The 6,582-nt window shown below is 41.8% G+C and overlaps 1 long non-coding RNA gene across 1 annotated transcript; it reads left to right on the top strand.

The window, feature by feature from the left end:
- Nucleotides 1-622: 622 nt before the first annotated feature.
- LOC147911879 (uncharacterized) lies at nucleotides 623-6,167 on the top strand. Its single transcript, XR_015550468.1, has 3 exons — nucleotides 623-767; nucleotides 1,545-2,162; nucleotides 6,109-6,167. It is a non-coding gene; the product is annotated as an uncharacterized LOC147911879 (long non-coding RNA).
- The last annotated feature ends 415 nt before the right edge of the window (nucleotides 6,168-6,582 follow it).

The following is a 6,582-nucleotide window of genomic DNA, read 5'->3' as shown; positions in this document are numbered from 1 at the left end:
TTGTAATTAGTATTTGAGTGGTGAACATGATGTAATCTATGCAGAAATAGAAGTATAATGATGTACACCTGAAATTTATACAATGTTATAAACCAATGTTACTGCAATAAACAAAAATTATTTAAAAAAAGAATTCCTTTTGTTATTTTAGGGAGATAATAAAATGCATAAAAATAAATGTTCCTTCTTTGTACTTTCACAGTTCATTGGTTTATAGGCTATGTTTAAGAGCTTGTGTAATTCAGAGAGTGTCCAGATCAGCATTTTGGTATGTTTGCCCAGAAAAACAGCACTTAACCAGCACCATAAATTACTGACATGATGAGCCAGAGTGTGGTTTGACCTTGCCTTTCTTGCTGCTCAGTCGAGAGAACTGATCACAAATGGTTTCTGGAAAGAAATATGTTAAGAAGCCATCTCCGAGTGGCAAGGAAGGGGAGGATGTCTTCCTGGTAGGCTTATAAAGACCTTTTTATTAAGGAAAATCTCCCAGGAATAGTATTCCCAGAGAGATGAACGACAGGACTGTTTTAGGAGTGGTGTCACTTAGTGTGAATTTTTTATTTTTAAAAATTATTGTGGTTTTCTAAATTGTCTCAGTTAAATAATTTTTTAAAAGCTATAGGCTTCAGAGTATATCCCGAGTGTTCAGAAGAGCTGGCACTGCCTTGAGCAAGAGAGATGCAGGATTCCAAGAAGAAGGAGACACTAGCCCAACCCGCCAGCAAAAAATACACTGGATCAAGAGAAGTCACATGGGTGCCTGGGTGAGCAGAGATACCATCACAGCTCTTTTCCTTATTTGCTGGGTGACCGTGGGCTACTTATTTAATTATTCCGTGTCTCAGTTTTCTCAGTTAAAAATTGGGATAATAATAATATTTACCTCATGGAGTTATTTGTTACCTGTGTAAATACATGTAAAGCGCTTATTACAATGCCTGGCACATGATAAATGCTCTCTAATTTTTGCCATTAGCTATTATTATTAAAAAACAAGAGAAGGTGCATAGTATGAGTGAGAGACTGAAAAAGCTGGAAGAGTCCTCTCCAAAGAGAGCATTGCCACAAACCTCAGGAATCCTGCTAAGGGATGTCTCCTCATTCACAAAAAAAAAAAAAAAGACTTTGTCCAGGGGTATCCCACCCCCTTCCCATTATGACCTTATTGCAAAATATATTATTCTACTTTTTTCTCTCTTTCTGAGCTATACCTCTACTGAAACCTTGTGGTTTCAGTACTTAAAGTGAGGAGCTCTTGGCTATCAAAGGAGAGTGGATCCCCAAGTTTCTGGAGTGTGACACACATAGTAGAAGAAAATCTTGGCCCTTGATACTCTAGAGATGTGTGAAGGAAAGAGTATCAAGGTTAAACTACCAAGACCTTGCTAGAAATTCCTCGGTTCTGCCATGGGTTGGCCCTGTAAATGGGTTTTTGTGGAGTTTCTTTTTCCCAACCACTTGTAATTGTTTCAAATCAGTTCTTGATAGTGTGGCAACTTCAGGATTCAATCTCTTCACAAGCATCTCTTGGCTATCATTAGGGGAAAGAAACAAATTCTGCACCCGAAACCAAAGAAAATGCAGGACAACATGGGAAGCCCCTTCAAATCGGCAGCCAAGTTTGTGGTAGAAAGAAGGAGTCAGAGGGGAGGGAAGCAAGATCAGACAGCCTGACCACAAAGCTCAAACACAGCTGGGACCTGGATGAAGAGGAAGCACACCAGTTCCAGGAAGGAAAGAGGGGGAGAGAGGCCTCTCCCTACAATCTACAGGTACAATCCCAGGCATGTTGGCTGGAATTGCTCCCAGCACAAGGCTTGAACCAGCTGAGCAACCCCAGGAACTCCCAGGGTGCAAGAAATCTGGAGGAACTTGTGATGGGCAGAAGGTGAAATCTTCTCACAAAAAAAACTTGTTTGCTTCGCAACACATGCCAAGCAGGATTTTGGCACTTCTGAGGAAACTCCTGCAGTTCTCACAAAAGAAATGATGAGGTCTGAAGAGGAAGAAAATGCTTTTTGCTTTTGGTCACATGCCCTAAGAGCTCAGAGCAATCATCTTGAGGTTTTGAAGCTTCCCAAGAGAGAAGTTTCATATTTTATAGAAAATCTGACTACAGAAAGATGAACAACAGGAATATGTACCAACGCTTCTCACAGGTATGTTGTTTTCCTTGACCCTTGATTGCATCCCAGCAATATACGGGGGATTATGGGAAGAAATCCTTTCCCAGAATGGTACCAAGAGATAGATGGCATTAACAGAGACTGAAGGATCAAGAAAATAATCTTTTCCTCAAAGTAACCTATTCAGAAATTCTACCATAGACAGTGGTATTACATGGCAGTGGCATAGTATTTCTTTTCATATCCCCAATAAGCCTTGTTCCCTGCTGCTTACATCTTTCCATCTATACCTAATGACTTAAGCAGCTCTTAAGAATTTGGGATCTGAAGAGATATCTGTAGTCCCATGTTCATTGCAGCATTATTCACAATAGCCAAGACATGGAAACAACCTAAGTTTCCAACAATGGATGAATAGATAAAGAAAATGTGGTATATATATACAATGGAATGTTATTCAGCCATGAGAAAAAAGGAAATTCTGCCATTTGCAACAACACAGATGGACCTTGAAGATATTATGCTAAGAGAAATAAGTCAGACGGAGATAGACAATTACTGTGTTATCTCACTTATATGAGAAATCTAAAAAAAAAAATAAACCCATAGAAACAGAGATCAGATTTGTGGTTGCCAGAGGTGAGGGTGGGGATGAGGGAATTGGGGGAGGGTGGTCAAAAGGTACAAACTTTCAGTTATAAGATAAATAAGTTCTGGGGATGTATTTACAGCATAATGACTATAGTCAACGATACTGTTTTGTGTATTTGAAAGTTGCTAAGAGAGTAGATCTTAAAAGTTCTCATCACAAGGAAAAACTTTTGTAACTATGTGAGATGATGGATATTAACTAAACTTATTGTAATCACTTTGCAATATAAACATATATCAAATCAATGCGTTGTACACCTTAAACTTATACAATGTTATATGTCAATTATATCTCAATAAAACTGGAAAAAAAGAATTTGGGATCCCCACGTATATCCTAAATAAGTACTGCTCTAACTACTGGGCAGAATATGCTGTGCAAATTATCACAGTGCTTTAAAAATTTGCTTCCAGAGCCAGCCCTGATGGCCTAGCAGTTAAGTTCGGTGTGCTCCCCTTCGGTGGCCCAAGTTCAGTTCCCGGGTGTGGAACCACACCACACATCTGTCAGTAGCCATGCTATGGTGGCAGCTCACATAGAAGGAGTTACAACTAGGATATACAACCATATACTGGGGCTTTGTCAGGGAGAAAAGGAAGAAAAAAGGAGGAAGATTGGCAAAAGATGTTAGCTTAGGGTGAATCTTCCCCTGCAAAAAAAAAAAAATGTACTTCCACTCTCAGTCTGATAAACTCTCTACGATAGCATATGCAAGTTTCCAGTTAATTTTCAGTTTGACCACTGCAGTGGTTCTTGTTTGGGTTTCATCACACCTCAGAAGTGCCAGGAGTAAGCAGTTGGAAGGAAGAGGTGGAATTCTAGATAGCACTCTGGGCCCACATTATCCCTAGTCTATGCAGTAGCCTTTGGGGAGCAGGCATCAAGGTCTGTGTTTGCACCACCTGTGCTGAGGTGGTAAGAGCATTGGATTTGAGGTCAAAAGGCCTGGATTTGAATCTCAATCATACATACCATTTACTAGTAGCTGAGTGCAAAGTCATGCTACTTCTCTGGGCCTCCTTTCCTCTTCTGTAAAACGTCACAGAGAATTATGAGACAGGATTGTAAGTTGTAAAGTGCTAAGTAATTTTTAGGTATCTTTTCTGGGCATCAAATCCCGTAGACCTCTCAGGCTAGAGCATGCGCTGTGGGTCACGTCCTCTCTCATCTCGCCCATCCCCAGCCAAATTTTTAATTAATTGCACTGCCAAGAAACTTCCAAGAGTAGAAACGGAAGCATCCACTCCTCCCAATTTCACAAAGCATAGAATACTAAAAATAATAATAACAAGCTATGTATAGTTTAATTCATGGCAAGCTTTCAACTGAGACTATTTGTTAGACTGTCTTTTCTCAGATGCTGTGGAGTGTTGTTTGAAGGAGTGTCATACTCTCAGGTTCTGTGTGAGTCATGAAACCCTGTTTTCTAAAAACTCTCACCAGGACTTTTTCCCACTTATTAGGGGGAAAAGTCCCTTAGTCCCTGCCCCTTTGTACAAGCTCAGGAATGCTTTTGAAGGAACCCGGGGGTAAAAGCAATGCGGTCATTAACCTTGGAAAAGAAGCTCCAGAGTTCTTCTGAGGCATGATAACCCTTGTAAATGTATCAAGATCAGGCTTCCGTTCTCAGAGTTAAGCTTATCTCCTGCTGGAAAATTGATTCAGGTGCTGATGTATCTGCATGAAGACTCAGGTCCCCCAGTTTCACTCTGTACTAGGTAGTCCCCAATAAAGGTGAGGTCAAAGTCTGCTGTTCCCAGCTGGGCCAGCCCTGCCCTTCAGGGGCCAGGAGTTGTTGAAGGGAAATTTTACATTACAAAGCAGGGAGCTTGGGGTGTGTGTATGTGTGTCACCCTCTGCTTAGTCTTGGTGACCTTGGGAGAGTTGTGAGCTGATTGTTTTCTGTAGTGATACACAGGGTAGGGATTGACTTGATAACTGAGGGTTGGGGCTAATTCCAATTCCCTCAGCGGTTGTTTGGTGCAAGGGCAAACTGAGGAAGAGGCCATGAGAATTGTTTAACATCAAGGCCAAACTCGGAGAGGCTATGCCAGTTGGTCACTGAGTGTGGTTCCTGGACCAGTAACATCAACATCACCTGGGAAAATTCAAATTCTTGGGCCCCTTTCCGGACCAAATGAATCTGAAACTGTGGAGTGGGGCCCAGCAATCCGTGTTTTAAAAAGTCTTTCAGGTGCTTCCGATTCATGCTCAAGCTTGAGAACTTCTGGGTTAAGGTCTTCTCATCCCTGGCTGCACACCTGAGGCATTTGTTTAAAGCACAGATTCTGGAATGGGGCCCGGGAAATTCCTGTTTTTAATCCCTAGGTGATTCTGTTGCTCAAGCAGGACTGAGAACCACAAGTGCATTCTCTCCTTATGGATGAGGCACTCGAGACTATGTTGTTTTTGTCAGGGGCCTTCCATCCCCTTGTCTGGATTACAGGTTGGAGTGTTAGGTTAGATGGCATTTCCTGGCTCAGGACCTGTCTCTGTGATGGAATCAAGGCCTAGGCAGAGAGTGATGCCTGTGTTTCTTGGTAGAGAAGCTAGAGTGTTTCTGCCTATTAGTCCTCTCTCTCTATCCTCCCTGAAAGGTCTAGAAGAAGCAGTTAGCTGCTTCCTGTATAGAGGCCTGGAAAAAGAGACTCTGCAGCAAGAGTGAATAGGGATGGTGGTTGCTAAAATACAGCTACTGTAGGCCCTAAATGTTTTCTCTTTCAAAGTTATCTCTAGTTCCTTCAGTTTTTCCATCATCTCCCAATTATTCCCCGCACCACTAGACACATGGTCTATGACCTCAGGCCGGGCACATTTTTGCTTTCATTTCTCCAGTTTAGAAGTGAGACTAATGCCTGTCATCACCCAAAGTGTGAAGGGGGTAGGCAGGGCTGAAGGAAGGAATAATGAGGGGAGACTAGCCACATTTGCCAGTGTATAAAATGCACAAGACAATAAAACCACCACCATTACACAGTGAAATTTTTGTCGGGGAGAAGTCTGAACTCATCATACTTGTTTTGAAAGTGGTTTTCAGGGGCAAAAATTATTTCATTCATGTAAATATTGAATCCTGGAGCAGCAGTGAGATAATGTGAACTTCTGTTTGCAGTTAAGTCAATCTGTTATTTCACATCTTCTCTTGGCTTTCTGTCATAATAGGGGTATATAGAAACAGGGTAATGTTCATATACATGTGGGGAAATGCATGTTGAATGTAGGCAAATATGGCTACGTTAATTGAGGGTCTATGTGCTAAACATTTTACTTACATCATCATATTTAATCCTTGCAATAACCTTGTGAAATTCTTATTGCCTTTTACAGAAAAGACTGAGCTTACGTGATCTGACTTCCCAGAGCCAGGATTTGAACTCAGGTATGTCTGACCTGACGGAACTTGTGTTCTTTTAAAATCACCAGACTTGCTGTCGTTTCCCTGACCCTCACGGTAATGCTGTTGTTTGAGAAGCCAGCCAGACTGAAGTGAGCTCTTACTGATAAGGTTTAGATGCAGGGGAAGTATATAATTTGCTCCAGATGACTCACTGAGCTCAGACTAAAATCTAGGTTTTCTGACTGTCCGCCAACCCAGAAAGCGCATCTTATGTCCAAAAGACGCAGCAGTCCCTCCTTGCTACAGCAATGCCGACACTGACCAAGAAATCAAGAAAGGAGCTGAGATGTCCCCACCGCTCCCTGGATTTTGAAATAGGGTCCTGACATTTCAGATTGGCAAAAGAAGATCCTTGGAGAGCCATCCAAAAGGCAAGCATGATATGGGATCACCTTATCAGGGAC

The sequence above is a fragment of the Ceratotherium simum genome, chromosome X (genome assembly GCF_057802395.1).
Source record: "Ceratotherium simum simum isolate JZ-2026a chromosome X, ASM5780239v1, whole genome shotgun sequence".
Classification (NCBI taxonomy): domain Eukaryota; kingdom Metazoa; phylum Chordata; class Mammalia; order Perissodactyla; family Rhinocerotidae; genus Ceratotherium; species Ceratotherium simum.
This window is presented reverse-complemented; position numbering and strand designations above follow the sequence as displayed.